The sequence below is a fragment of the Ursus americanus genome, chromosome 31 (assembly GCF_024610735.1).
Source record: "Ursus americanus isolate L20-20 chromosome 31, mUrsAme1.1.p, whole genome shotgun sequence".
Classification (NCBI taxonomy): domain Eukaryota; kingdom Metazoa; phylum Chordata; class Mammalia; order Carnivora; family Ursidae; genus Ursus; species Ursus americanus.
Genome location: NC_142157.1, coordinates 16,633,488 through 16,650,159, shown reverse-complemented (window position 1 = coordinate 16,650,159; position 16,672 = coordinate 16,633,488).

The following is a 16,672-nucleotide window of genomic DNA, read 5'->3' as shown; positions in this document are numbered from 1 at the left end:
TCTCTCACAGCTCTTTGTTCCTACTTGTTAAGGCTCCCGTGAGGGGATCAGAGGCAAGGCTTCTGCAGGCACTGCAATTTCTAGAAGTGATTATCTCAGAAAAAAGAGAATTACGATAAAGAAAAGAAAAAAAAGGCAGAGTTTGCTTACGTCCAATTCTGGAACCTGACCAAGGAGTAGAGTAGAATGAAAGTCCTCAGGGAAAGAACGAGAGTGTTGTTTCAGTTCTCTCAGACAGAGTTAACTCCTAAAAATTCACTCGGAAGAAGAAAAGGAAACAAACACACTGGTACATGTAACCTTCCAGATTTCCATTGTGTAGGAGGGTGTAAGTGCTGTGGTTTTCTCTTCTAGTGTTTTGGAGCCGCGCTCTCTTAGCCTTACAAAGGAGAGTTCTTTATGCATCATGTCTTACAACACAGGGAAATATTACTTCATGGCTCAAAGAGAACTTTCGACCAGCTTGACTTGTCAGGCATTCGGATGTGAAGATTGATGGAATGTTCTTCAGGGAGAAATTAATGCATATGTATGCATGACTAAAGCTTTTCATTAGTGTGCTCTCTCTTCCTTTCCCTGTCTCTGTCTGTCTCTCTCTTTCTCTTTCTCTCTCTGTGGTGCGTTAAAAACTTCGACTTACAGAGTTTGGTCAATGACTCAAGTCTAGTTAGAAAATTAAACAGCAGAACTTTCCATTGGAGAGATAGCCTAATACATCAGAGTTAATGTAAACATTTTATATCAGCTATTAAATGTAAATATCAGTCTCAGCACTATGGGGCACCCAAAAAATGTTGTTGACCTATTATTAGTCCTTATCTTACACTTTCCAATAGAAAAAGTCTCCTTACTCTTGCATATAGTAAGTACTAGGAATATTTTAGTTCTATGAGTAAATATCCACAATTTTGGCAGATTAAAGCATTAACCAATCTATTGTTATTCAGAGACTAATTAAATACTGGTTTCTATGGTGATATTATGTGTTGAGAATCTCATTATCCTCAGATATCCCTCTGAATGTTCAGCGTTTGCACACACACACACCACATACACACACACACATCTGCAAAACATACGTAGACATTCAGATGTGATCACATCTCAGGGTTCATTCTTTACCATAACAGGATAAAGCCGAACAGCTGAGTCCTGCTAAAGGACTCAGACTCGGGCTGCAAGGCATCCTGACATTTCAGCAGAAATGATTTTCAACACATATTACCCAAGATGTGAATCTGTACATTAAACTGGAAATGTGATGCCAGCAGAAGTACTTTCCACGCAGCAGGTGCAATCCCGGGATTTGGTGCGGGTTTTCCTTCAGACCCACAATGCCCATCACTCCTTCTAGTTGACTTCTTGAAAACCTGTTTACACGTCTCACCTCCTCTCTGCCATGGTAGTTAGAAATTCAATATGAGAAGCTTTAGCAATTGTGGCTATGACAAGAATTTACCTACAAGGAAAGAGTAATCTTAAAAGGACGTAGGTCACAGGTCTGGCTGAGACCAGAGCCTGCAATGAGGCTGATCCGAAGAAGTCCACTTCAAGTGGAAACTGACATAGAGTATTTAGTGGGCATAAGTCTTCGAGGCCTGGTGGTCTGTAGGGCAGGGAAAAGTAGCAAGCCTAACACTATTTACAAAACAATCCATTGCATCAGTCCCACACTCTCACACAGTCCATAAGAGGAGATAAAAGCATTTGACTGTGGTCATCGCTGAGCCCCGAGTAGAAGGCGTATTCAAGCGCAGGGGTGAGTACCCCTCCCACGGAGTCAGGGATCTGCATACCAGATCCTGCCACCTTGTCCCCATCGCTATTGGCTGTGGAACCTGCTGTGTGTCCCCTCCCTCTGGGAACGTCAATTTCCTCGTCTGAGAAAGAGGGGCAGGAACGATATCTATCTTGGGGAAGCTAAATGAGATCACGTGTGTTCAGGGATAGGTGGAGTGCCCGGATGTCGAGGAATGTCAGACATTATCAGTTATTTACTCGCTCAACCACTGTAGTCCCCACAAATAGCCTCCCTCTCTTCTCTATTTCTGTTTGCTGCGCTACTCTTGCTTTGAGTGCTTTTTTTTTTTTTTCCCAGCTCACAAATTCTCTCTTTCCATACGTACGTTCACGCCCACTTCTTTAATACTACCCCTAACTTACCCAGCTCGTCCACCATGATGTTTCCATTCCTGCGGGTCATCGACTGCCCAGCTCGGTGAGAGGCATCACGGAGACAGTCATAATAGCATGTCCTTTATTTGATGGCATTTTATAATCACTGACTAAATACTTGTTGAATTAAGTTCTTACATGAGGCAGCAGCTAAAAGGCTGAGGGTTTAGAGATGATGTCTTTTATAATCATAATTTGAACCTATTAACTTTCTATAAAACTAGAAATGATAAGTAATTAAGAAGCAAATGATTTTTATTCGAGAGAAGATTATTTACAAAGGCATAAAAATAGATGATACCCTGTGTGGAGAATTCTTGGGTTTCCGTGAACTTGGCTTTCAGAGAAATGGTGCGTGATGTTCGGCTCTTTATTTTGCAATCCAGTCATCCAAAAGCCCAGGCAGATCTGGGTAAGTGAAGAGGAGTGAGATCGAATGTCATCGAAACAGGAGGCAATGGACTGCTTACTCAGCTGTTAAGATATGCAGTCAAACGGATACTTTTAAATAAAATGTATGCATTCGTTATCACAAAAACAAATTAATTAGAACATGGGCTCCAAAGGAGCAATGAACCAAGAATTAAGGAAGTTAGAATGCACCAGTATATTCAAGATAAACTAGATAGGATCGTTTTAGCTCTTTCTGCCTCATCCTGGCCCTCCTACAGAGTTCTCCAGTGAATAGAACGTACTGAAAAACAGATCTAATAAGACAAGGGAATCAGGATTGGGGAATCTCGCATTTGTGTTGTGAAGCGTATAGACCCTCCACGAATGGTTAGGAAGGTCAATCTGCTTCTGATCCTGTCGATGTGTGAAATCAGGGACAGCATCAGCCTCGCTGGACCCCACTTGGCTAAAATGCAAATGAAGAGGTTGAATCTGGGGACCTCTAAAGACCCTTCCACTCTCATGTTCAACACGAATCTTGCGTGACGTGGGCGTTACAGCGTACGCTCGAGTTCTTACTTCCGAATGTGAAGTCTGCTGCATCTTTAAAACATTATTTCACGAACTGTAATGGGCTGACTACTCTCTAGCTGAATGGTGGGGACTGGATAGGCTTGAGGCTGGGGTTTCACTTTGACCATGATTAAATTCAGAGGATAGACCCTAAAAGCCTTGCTAGTTGCCTGTGATCACGGCGCTTTCCTAGACTAGAATTGGAAGGTTTAGGGAAGTCAGGAAGCTTGAATTGGTGTCCCTTGGCCTTGTCTAAGAAAAAAGGTCAGGGTTTTGTGACCACTCTTGAATAGGGAGAAATCCAAGTGTGTTCATATGGACACGAGCATGAAAGTAGGAGGGAGATAAGGCCAGCAAGTTTCCTGCTGGCTCTGTTCCCCGGGCTTTGTAAGCCTAGGTGTATACATGCTTCACGTACACGGATCCCGCTCCGATTTCTCGTGAATTCTAGTAGATGCAGATTTACTGCTGTATAAAACTTTTCTGTAGCTGCCAAAATTCCAGTTTGCATATAAGCAGACCTCAAGTCAGTCCTATTAAGGAGAATTTGAAAAAGAAGGAATGGGATCTAGAGAAGAGGAAAGAAGAGAAAAAGGGAAGAGCAGCAGTAATCTTTTCCGTGCCACCTTAGGAAGACGAATGAACAAATGCAAATATAGTATTCCTTCCCCCAAACCCGAAGGCTTCTATTTCTAAAAACCCTTGAGCTAACTTTTGGTTCTGGTCACGGTGCAGTAGCAAGTATCAGAGGCACCCTCCTGACATAAAAACTACAAACCTGAACAAAATACGGGAGGCAGCTGTTCCAGGCAGTGAACAACTGATACCATAAGGTTGTGATCTTTGAAAGGCAGGAAACTGCTCGCTCACCCTGCGATCCGCCCAATGGTGCTTTCCAAACTAGGGCATAGGAAATGGAGCCCCAAGGGACAGGAGTGGTCTCACTGGGCTGAGGAACCAGCGGTCAGGTTCAAGGATGGAGGTAGGAGGGTAAAATGCTATAGAGAAAGGAGCTTCACCTAGAAGGAGCTCCAGAAACCTCGGATTTTCAATGGGTCCTCCTGAATCTTTGGCGGTGGTCTAAGCTGTGCACGTGAGACCCTGTGTGGTGACCCCAGAGTCACCATTGGCCATGCAGGGCTGGACAATGTTGGAGTTCCAACCACCCGGGGGGGGGGAGGACTTGCTGAACCCCTCAGGCGTTGAGCTGAGAGCTTAGAAAGGCTACGTCTAGAGCAAGGACAGCCCAACACCTGTCCTAGCAAAGCCAAAACAAGCTTCAGCAGGAGCCAACTGATCCCTCCATAAATCACCTGAATGCCAGAAGTAAACCCAACACTCTTTAAAGAAAGACATCAAAATTCAGCACAAAGTAGCATTTTCAAAGTATATAATAAAAAAAATTATTAGATGTGATGCATCAGAGAAAGGTGACCCATCACTGGGAGGAATAAGAAGTGAATAGGAATAGATCCAAAGTTGACACACACTGAAATTATTAGAAAAGATATGATAAATTTGTTCAAGGACTTAAAGGAAAAGATGAATATGAGATACAGATATGGACTCTCAGCCCAGGAATGACAACTATAATAAAAAGAAGCCAAATGGAAATTAATAGATCTATAAAATAAAATATTTAAATTTAAATATAATATAATTATCATAAATATAAAAATATGATTTATAATATAAACTTTACTATATTGGTTTAATAGCAGATAAGACACTCCATAAGAAAAGACCCATGACCTTGAACACAGGACAATAGAAACTTTCAAAGCAAAAGCAGAGAGAGGAAGAAAGGACTTTTTAAGTTAACTTTAACAGAGCCTCAGCGACCTGCGGGACTGCATCAAGTAATCCAATATACCCATAATTAGAGTCTCAGAAGAAGAGGAAAGAGACGGATTGAGACAGGCAAAAACATTTGAAGATATAATGGCTGAAACGTTTCTGATCTTGTGGAAAAATTTCAACCCAAAGATTCAAGAATATCAACAAACCTCAAACAGAATAAACATAGTGATAAAGACATCCAGACACAGAAGAGTTGAAATGCTGAAAATTGAGCCTTAAAGTCAGCTGGTGATATAATACACTGTGATAAGATAAGGATGTATATGGTAATCTCTAGGGCAACCATTAAAAAATAAAACAGAGGTGGGGCACCTGGCTGACTCAGAGGAGTGTGTGACTCTTGATCTTGGGGTCATGAGTTCGAGCCCCACGTTGGATGTAGAGATTATTTAAATAAATAAATATTAAAAAAATAAAACATAGAGGTATAACCTAAAAAGCCAACTTAAGGAGAAAAATCAGATACCAAAGAAACAACAACAACAACAAAAACCTGAATTTAAAAAATCAGGGAATGAGATAAAAAGAAATGAAAAGCACAGTTGGACAATTGGAAAACAAATAGCAAATAACTACACGCCCCTCCCCCAACCAAGTGTAATAGTCCCGGGGGTAGCTCAGTTCCTGTTGGAACAGATATTGTTATATTCACGAAATCACATAACAGCATAGCAGCACACAAAATCACTAGCAACACCTATGATAATTTACATATGGATATTAATTCTAATTAATTAATTCTAATATTAAATTAGTATGAATGCGTCTTTAATAATCCCCATTGACTCTCTTGTATGCCAAAAAAAATGTTAGGACCTTCTTTCCTAGCAGTTTGAATAAGAAGCTTGGGAGTCTGCCTTGCCTCAGATAAAATAAATCTTAAGACTAAGAGCTGATTCCGCAGTGACTGAGGTATTTCTGATTCTGTATCCGGGAGTTCCACTAAACTGCTGGCTTCATGATTCTGATGCTCTATCCGCCTGCCCGAGGCGGTGGAAGATATATAACTTGGAGCCATACAGACCCGCCATTAGGGTGTCGACTAGTCCTCTGGATGAGCCAGGTGCAAATGTCCTCAGTGCATGGGGGAGAGTGACCCGAAGGTTGATAGATGGCAGGACTGCGGGACTGAGGAACAGGTCATGGGTATTGCAGACATAAGTAACCCGAGCCTCAAACAGGACGCTGTTTATGGTAGGAGTTACAGAGGGCACAGTGGAAGGACAGCCGGGGGAGGAGGAGTTTGGGCACAGTGAAATCAGCTGAGGGGGGAGAAGAAGCGAAGGGAAGAGGCTTAATTCTGTTTGTTTCCTTCGATTTTCCTTTTGCATTGACTTCCGTTTTCTAGAAATTGCCATTCTGCCTGCGCTGTGCTAAGGGGAAATCCAGTACATTCTTCCATTGTCGTTGTTGGCAGCACAGGGCACTGGACACTGATAGCTCTGAAGGGGCGGGCAGCGTCCAACGGGAGAGGACTGAGACCCACATGTGGGCGCTCCGTCTCCAGTTTGGAGATATCCTTTTAGAGCCCTTCTCTGCCAACACAGTGGAGGGCTCCGCGTTTCACGTATGAAGACAAGTCCTTCCTTTACAGATAATGTCTAGGATTTAATTCCACCGCTGCCGTGGTCATGTGAACACAAGCAGCTTAACCTCCATGTACTTTGTTGTCTTCATCTATAAACTGTGGAATGGGAGATTACAAAGCACCCAACTGGTGGGGAGTCTCCCGAGACAAAGTCATTACAAAGACTTTTATGTCATGTGTGATAAAATAGAATTAGGATTCCATTTCTCCAGCTTTTAAAAGCAATGTGTAATGAAGTCAATGCACCATTTTACAATGACTAATAAAATCTAATTTAAATACAAACTTTAGTAATTTATAAAATTGAAAGAAATGCCAATGACTTACTAAGGTTTTTTTTTTTTTTTGCTTTACTCAAAACATATGAACACTATTTTCTTGTTCTTTCATAACCTCCTGATAGTCAGAAAAGCCAAGATATTACCCACACCAAAAATGTTGTAAGCCTATTACAGTGTCTAAAGGTGGTTTTTACTCCGTGATCTCGGTAGTATTTCTAAAGAGGCATTGAGCACAAGCACTAGACTCTCTTTCATCCACTTGGTGACTGATTTCCTTGATTTTCTAGCGGAATTTAGAAAGCTTCACTTTTTAAACCTCGCAATGGCCATCAAATTAAGGAAAAACATTAACTCAACTCCCAGTCTTTCCTGGGGGTAGAACTTCAATCCTGGAGTCTAAATCGGACTTTTATGGCTTGCTGAAGGTCATGTCCAAGGCATTGCAATTTCCATGGCCGAGTTGTCCTTATAACGAGCTCCAGAGACATCTTGACTCAGATTGCCTCAGACCAGAAGCCAATCAGCAGGCATAGGGGAGTCCAGTTACGTGATTATTTCCTAAATCCAGTGTTTTGATGCTTTTGTTTTACTTTTAAATGTGGCCAAATCCAGACGTCTCTGAGCTCATGAGCAAAACTAAAACAGATACGCACCGATGCGGAGCCCCAGACAACCTCTCTCACACTCAGACGTAACACAACTCAATCAGACTCAGCTGTCTGCATGGCAAGGGTCCGAAAAGAAGGGCTTCGCACAAAGCTTCTGAGGTTGAGAAACCCAGGGCTATGTGGAGTGATTTGTTCTTAGTTTTTTTCTTCCCCATGGTTCTGATTTTTTAAGTGTAGGGCATTACCCGTTGCCTGTAGCTCATTAATTACGGGAGCTTTTGATTATGAAAAGTGCAATCCAAAAGATAGGACTCGGAGGACTTGGCAGAGAGGTTCTGTGCCCATCCCTTACACGTGCCAGAGCACCCTGCACTCTGCCAGCTATGATTACACTTGGCATTAATTGAAGACGCCGAGAGCTATAAGCCTTCCTGAATTTCGCCACCTGGAGCAGATTAAAATCTGGGTCTGCCGGTGAGGAGGTCTGAGGGATTGGGAATACAAGGCTGTTTTAATCTTTTCCAAGTCAGGCTGTTTAGAAATATCCATACATCAAATGTTCATGGATCTCATACAATTTCCTTCTCTGGGGAGAATTCAATTACCAGCAACATGAAGTGGGATTAGCTTGTTGTGGTGAGCCATCTGGAGAGAGGAGATGCACCATCCCTGGGAAATATGTTCAGAGATTTGCCACCATGATTTTGAAGGCGTTCCTGAGGGTGCTCAAAGGTACAGTGATGTTTCCTATGAAAGCCTTGTTCAGTTGACCCAGTGAAATTAAAACTCAACGGGAGAAAAATCTAGACCTCCCTCGGTGCTGAAATAGTCCTCTGCCCCGGGAGGCTGATATTTGGGTTTCAAGGACTGGCTTGAGGACTTGTAAAGCTACAATAACAACAACAACAACAAAACCCACAGTGGCAACTGTCCCGAAACTGTAATGTATAGAGATAAACAGAGAGGTTCATGAAGGGGAAAGGGAGTGGAAGGAGGGACTAAAGGAGAAATCATTCAGAGTCAGAATTCAGCTCTCTGGATCACTCCGGAGTGTCAGGTAACGGCTGATTCCCTTGAAGAGCATAGAAACAATTTAGATTAAGCTCAGAACCAGAGGACTCAAAGGAGCACAGAAGGCAAAGAGAGCCTTCACATTTTAATGGAAAAAAAAAACAAATTAGCATAGTCTGGGGATAGAGAAAAGATGGTGCAAGAGATCAAAGGCCAGCCCAAAGTTCCCCGGGGCCATCTCAGATCATCTGAAATGACGTCAGCCTTCGGAGCAGTATGTCAGTCTTCTGGAGGGAGAACTGAACCTCAATGAAAAAGTAAGTGCCGGCCACACCAATTTGGCCAGGAAATGTCTGTGATATGGGGGCAGAACCAGATTGATCAGGAAAATAACAGATTATTTTAAAATTGATTTTATTAAATATTTACCATCCTCACAATTAAAATTAGTGACAAACTACACATAGTGACTTCTTCAATTTGTAAATACATTATGATAATCCAAAAAATACTGAAGTCATTAAAATTATGATCCGTAGCTGCATCGATTGATTTTGAACAATAGACATAAAAACTTCTAGACTCATTGGGTGACACTAGCATAAGTTTGATATTAAAACCAACCAATGGCACCGTGAGAAAGGAAGATAACAAAGTAAACTCAGTTTTGAATATAAATGTGAAAATCCTAAATAAAATATTGGCAAACTGTCAGAAAAATGTGTAAAAAAATACATCATGACCAAGGTGGATTGATCTCAAGATTTCAATGATGGTTTACCACTAGTAGAAAATCTATTAATGTAATATACTACATTTACATAGTAAAAAAGAAAGGCCATATGATCATCTCATTAGATACAAGAAAGCCAACAAATAAAAGTCAACACTCATTCATGACAAAAACTCAGTATACTAGGAATAGAAAGGAACATCTCCATCCTAGTAAAGATTACCAAAAATCTACAACAAACAACATGTATATTGGACAAATGTTAGAAGCATTTCTGTTAGAGTCCCTATATCTGTTCAACATTTACTGCAGGTCCAAGCCAGCACAATAAGAAATTAAAGATATGGATGGGGCGCCTGAGTGGCTCAGTCGTTAAGCATCTGGCTTCGGCTCAGGGCGTGATCCCAGGGTCCTGGGATCGAGCCCCGCATTGGGCTCTGTGCTCTGCTGGGAAGCCTGCTTCTTCCTCTCCCACTCCCCCTGCTTGTGTTTCCTCTCTCGCTGGCTGTCTTTCTCTCTGTGTCAAATAAATAAAAAAAATCTTTTAAAAAAAGGATTAAAAAATAAAAATAAAATAAAGATATAGAGACTAGAAAGAAAGATATATAACAATAAGATCGTTCTCACAGAAAATTCAAGAAACTCTTCAAGACAAACTATTGAATATAAGAAGACAGTCTGGAAAGATTACTGGATAAAATACCAACATGCCAAAATTGCACTTGAATACACAATAAATAATTAGAAATTAGAATATGTAATTAAACGCACAATAGCAACAAAAGTTACAGGGTTTCTATAAATAAATGTAACAAAATATGGGCAACCCTTCTATTGATAAGAACGTGAAACTATGGAAAAACACAAGAGAAAACCTAAATAAATGAAGACCTACATTACTTTTATCAATATTATCAAAAATAGCAATTGTCTACCCCTTAGTTTATAAACTCAATGCAATTCCAACCAATAGTCCAATAGAGTTATTTTCATGCAACTAAATATATGGAAGGCACTTTTATATTTTACTTGGGTGAATGAAAACCCAAGAACAGCCAATACATTTTTGAAGAAGGGAGATTTATATTTGCTAAATATTTAAGCTTAATATAAAATTATAGCATTGAAACAGTGTGGTATTGGTACAGAGATAAACACAGAGGCCAATAGAACAGAATAGACTCTTTGATAAGTGGTGTAGCAAATGAACAGTTATAAGTAGTTCTAACAATTGGCTCTCCATGCAGAAAAAGACAAAAGTAGACCCTTACCTCACACTATATAGAAAAATTAATTTCACACACAAATTAATTTCAAGTGGACTGAAAATGTAAAATGTGAAAAATAAAACTAGAAGCTTTAGAAGGTAACAAAAGAATGTCATTATTACATAAGACCCATTCAAATAAATAGGAGATTTTTAAAAATCCGTACAGGTAAAATTTTATTTTATTTTATTGATTTTTTTTAAAGATTTTATTTATTTATTCGACAGAGATAGAGACAGCCAGCGAGAGAGGGAACACAAGCAGGGCGAGTGGGAGAGGAAGAAGCAGGCTCATAGCAGAAGAGCCTGACGTGGGGCTCAATCCCAGAACGCCGGGATCACGCCCTGAGCCGAAGGCAGATGCTTAACCGCTGTGCCACCCAGGCGCCCCCGTACAGGTAAAATTTTAAAACAAAATGTTAAGCAAGTTGGAGAAGGATACATGCAGTATGATGACAACAGTGTGTACTGTTTGTGGAATATCATACCCATACACATACGGGAATAAATACGATAAAAGCATAAACAAACTATGAAGGAAAAGGTAGACAGATTTGACTACTTAACAGTTAAAACTTCCATACAAAAGATAGAACGAGCAAAGTAAAAATCCAATTCATTATAGGAGAAAACAGTTGAAACCCATATAATCACCAAAAAATCGGTATGCATAATCATAAAAACATTCTAGCAAGCTGTAATATAAAGAGAAACGATCTAAAAGAAAAAGAGACAAGAAGGCACACAATTCACAGTTGGAAAACCTTAGTAGGTAGGAAATCTCTGAAAAGATTCTCAACCCCTTTAACAATCAGGGAAATGAAAATTAAAGACCAACAAAACCCCATTTTGTACCCACCATCTTGGTAAAAGTTAGTAAATCCCATAACATGAAATACTGACAAAGATGTGGGGAAATGGGGAGTCGTACCTGTTTTTGGTACCACCACTTTGAAGAGCAATAGGAAAGGCCTGGGAAAGCAAAAGGTGGATTATTGTTTGATCCAACAGTTGCACTTCTAGAAGTCAACTCTAGAGAAATCCAGCACGAACAAGGTTTGTACACAGTTATGCATTCATAGCATGGTAGCATGGTCTGCGAGAGCTGAAGAATGAAAACATCCCACTGTATCTAAGTAGAATAATGACTCTCTTCTGGCTTATCGAGCCGACGTATTTCATAGAGCAGTTAAATGAACGATATAAATCTGTATCTGTCTATCTATATATAAAATACTGAATGACAAAGTCGTAAAAGCATACCAACCATGATGCCTCTTACGTCGGGTTTAAAAACACCCTAAACAATAGTTGAACGTGTTTTAAGATACAGTTATTTGTATCCCATGAATGGTGCCCAACCAAGTTTGAATTTGCCCCCAAGGGACATGCAACAGTGTCACAACTAGAGGAGGGTGATTCTGGAGTCTAGTGGGTAGAGCCCAGGAATGCTGCTTAATTACCTTACAATGCATTCATTGTACAACGGTTTCCCTCCCTTCCTCCAACACACATCAAAGGATTATTTGTCCCCAAATGTCTAAAATTCTGAGGTTAAGAAAGCTTAGTCCAGATCCAGCCTATTCAAATCACATAACTGAGAATGGGGCTGGGGGGTCTGGTTACCGGGGTGGGGGCGGAGTTTGTTCTTTAAAGAAAAATCAGAGTTTAGGCCAAGGAGAAGGGGAAGTATTTAAAACCTGTCAACCACAGTATATATAAAAAAGATTGAAAGAATAGATAGCAAAATATGATCAGTAAAGATTTCTGAGACAGCGCTCAAGATTTTTTTTGCATACTTCTATTTTCTAATTTGTCCAAAAGGAACATGAGCATTTGTGAAATTAAAAAGAAAATCCTTTGAAAGTACAAAAAATGTGTCTTTTCACCAAAAAGTATTTTCTCCAAAATTTTATGCTTCAGAACAGATCAGTTTCACCGAGCACACGTTTATGTGTTATTATTCTTGGGTATTACCTATTTTGTTTTCTACCTTTCCCCTTGACGTTATTTCATGTAGATAATTACATAAATCCAGATAATCTTCATATCGGATGTTTTAATGGCTATATAATGTTTCACTGTAGTACTATGTCAAGATTTACTTAGCCACTTCCCAGCTGTTAATGATTTTAGATTCTTCCACCATTACGAAAAGCACAGCTATAAACATCTTTGCAAAAATTTGCTATATCCCCTTATTGAGTCTTTCCTTAGGATAGGCTCTCCAAAGCAGATTTGCCAAATCGAAGGATACAATGAGTTCAGTGATCCTTTGGTACATGTTGTCAGATTTCTTTCCAGAAAAAATGATGCTACTGTTTCTACAATCAATATATGAGTATACCTGTGTCCCCAAAGCACTATTAACTCTGGTTTAAAAAAAATTGTTATTAATAATACATATGAAACAGTATATTGGGCTATTTTAATTTGCAATACTTTAATTATTAGGGAAGCTAAACATTTTTTCCCAGCGTTTGTTCACTATTTGTATTTTCCCTTGTGCAAACCATCTGCTCATACCCTTTTACCATCTGTCCAGTCAGATCTGATTTGCCCATATAGATAATATTAATCTCCCTTATATTATAATAGTAAATGTTTGTAGGTTATTACAATGCTCCCCTGTTGTTTTCCTTTTTTATTTTTCCAATTTGGGACTGTGATGCTTCATTTTCTGTGTCAATTTGACTGGGCCATGGGATACCCAGATAACTAAACTTCATTTCTGGGTGTGTCTGTGAGGGTCATTCTAGAAGAGATTCACGTTTGAATTGGTGGGCTGAGCAAAGCCAGTGGCCCTCCCCAGCATGGGCCAGCAACCAATCACGGAAGGTAGAGGACGGTTGAATTGCTGTCTGCTTGACTGCTTAAGCTGGGTCATCGGTCTCCACCTGACCTCAGCACACCTGCTTCTGAACATTCCATCTCTCAGGACTTGAAACTACAGCCTGGCTTCCTGGGTCTCCAGCTTGTAGATTTCTCAATCTCCATAATCATGTGTGCCAACCGCTTACAACAAATTTCTTTGTATTATATACGTCTCCCACTGGTTCTGTGTCTCTGGACATCCCTGACTAATACAGGGACTAATCATCTTTTGTTCCGTATTTTGTGGTCAACTTGTATGCATTTTAACTTTCCTGCACCTGAAACTGTCCATCTTTGCATTGGCTCATTGCTAATTAATTCCTTTCGTTGTTTCTGTTGCCTGAAAATCCTTTTCCTTTCCAAATAGGTATGTGTAGCCTTGTTTTATTTCATAGGTATATATGTGTATATGCATATATATGACACTAAATTTAACTAAAAAATTACTACTTCTTTTGGTTGAAGTAAGTTATCATCCTAAGCCTTAGACTCTAAGCTTATTTTCCTGTCTTGATAGTAACCTTCCCCCAAAACACACATTGAATGATTTTATCTCCCGTTGTTTATAATAGATTAAATATATATCGATTTGGGGAATCTCTATTTGCCTCCCAGGCCTAATTTTTGGTTAGCCCATTTTGATAAATACTGTTTCCTAATAGCGAACTTTAATATATGGTATAGCCAGGATTACTTTTATTACAAATGTATTTTTTTCCACACTTATTTTAGTTATTTTGTCAATTTTGATAAAGTAACCCACTGAAATTATAAATGATATTGCTTAAATCTATAAGTTAACTTGAATATTATTTTAATCTTCACTGTTTCAGCTCTCTGGTCAGCAGGAGAGTATAACTTCCCACCTTTCACCAAATGTCCTATGATTACAGGCTTCTGAGAGTTCAGTTATCATTCAATTTCTAGTTCGAGGCTGTCCTGCTCTGCACTTATCCTATTTTACAGATGATCAAACCAAGGCCCCTAAACCTATGTCTGGTTAGGGAATAGCTGAAAATAAGACCTAGCTCATTTGGCACTTTTTCTATCACAACATTTACTCAAGTCTTCATTTGCTCCTTTTAATGCTTTAAAACACTTACAGATATTGGGTGCCAGGTGGCTCAATTGGCTGAGCTTCCGTCTCTTGATTTCAGCTCAGGTCGTGATCTTAGGGTCATGGGATTGAGCCCTGGGACAGGCGCATGACAGGCCCCACAACAGGCCACCGTTGGGCTCCAAGCACAATGGGGAGGCTGCTTGAGATTCTTTCCCTCTGCCCTTGCCACACACTCTCTCTCTCGCTCTCAAAAAAAAAAATCTTAAAAAAAATGTTTACAGATCTTAGTTAGGTATATCCCAGTTAGTTCATTTCTAGGACTTTTCTAAATTGCCACCTTAAAATATGAGCATTGATACTGAACTTTAGGCATACGGTTTCTTCAGTGGGGAGAAAATGCACACAGCTTATCCTAAATGTTTTTTTGGTAGGGAAAAGCAAACTGGCTTTTCAAATGATCTCCCATTTTCCGGGTCACTCTTATCTTTTTAAGGATCTTATTATGAACAATAGTTTCTTATGTATTACAGTCTGGGGGAAGTGTGTCAGACACACAAAGAGATAAAGTTACAGAATCGTGCCTTTCCAAGAGATTCTCACAATCAAATTCCGAACACTAGGTATAGAGTATCAGTTTCATACAACAGAAAATCCCAAATAACAGTGGTTTAGAGAAAATATGGACTTATCCATGTAATGAGAAACCTGAAGGTAGGCAATCCATTATATTGGTTATACAGTGTCATCAGAGACCCAGGCCAACTTCCTGACTTCTGCTTCGATATCAGGGTGTGGGTCTCATGATCACATATATCAGAAGGTTGCTAGTGCTCCAGCCATCACGACTAGTTACCAGGGCAAAGGAAGAGCAATAGGCCAATCCTAACCAAGTCAGATCTTCCTTAGCTGGTTTCCCTAGAAGCCTCCAGGCGATGTCTGCTCTTGTCATTGCCCAGAACTGTGTCAAATGACCACCACTAGCGACAAGGGAGCTGGTGGGTGAAACATTTTTAGCTAGGCACCCTGCTACCCTCAATAAAATCAAAGATCTGTCTGTAAATAAAGACAGGAGAATGAATATTGACCAGGCAGCTTGTAGTCGACCACTCAGCATCCGTGGTAAAACATAAACAAGGGTTTTCTTTAGACCAAGGCCATTTGCTAATGAGAGATCGGCCCATGGTCTTCCCAGTTAAGCTGGACTTAGACAAGTGGTGGTGGGCAGTAACCCCAGTTTAGGGATAAGGAAACTGAATATTTGACCAAGGTCATGCATCTCATAATGTAAGATACTCTTAACTGGGTCTTAGGTCAGACTCCGTGTTTTTTCACAATGTCACAAGGTTAAATTTATTTCTGGGGAATAAATTTATTTATTGGGATTGGGAGGGTTGAAGATGAGTGGGATACACTTCTGCTATTTCTTGATAGTTTCTAAAATCTAAACTGTAGGGGGACTTTACATACTCTTCCACCAAGTCGCAGCGTGACCATGAACAAGCTACTTAACCTGCCTGGATCAATCAAATACAAAAGCAGTCAGGCATCGCAAACAAAGAACACTACACGCCGCGATCCCTCGTGACCATGGATGCAAAAGCTCTAAGCAAAAGTTCTGATAACATTCGATGAATAAAAATTTTTTAAATGGGGGCGCCTGGGTGGCACAGCAGTTAGGCATCTGCCTCTGGCGTTCTGGGATCGAGCCCCAGAACTAGCTCCTCCGCTAGGAGCCTGCTTCTTCCTCTCCCACTCCCCCTGCTTGTGTTCCCTCTCTCGCTGGCTGTCTCTATCTCTGTCAAATAAATAAATAAAATCTTTAAAAAAAATTTTTTTAAATGCAATCTAACTATATTTTCTGATCCAGCGTGTATACGTGTGTGTGTGTGTATACATGTGTGTGTGTGTGTGTGTGTGTGTGTGTGTGTGTGTGTGTAGCTCTATATCTTCATCTATAAATCCTGGAGTCATTCTTTTATTTGTTTATTATAATTTTTGAACATCTATCTAGGAGGTTCCGAACAGTGAGCTGAACACTATACATTGTTGAAGGAGAATGAGCAAGGCGGAATCTTACAGTATTGGGCTCGGGAAGATTAAAAAAAAAAAAAAAGCCTCAAATGCTGTTGTATGGCTTGTTGGTTTTGCCACCATTTCTGAATTGAAATTGTGCAGCAAAAGCTAAAAAAGATGCATAACTTTACTGGAAGCCTCGTCTATCAAAATTCAAAAGAGAGGAAGGGAGAACG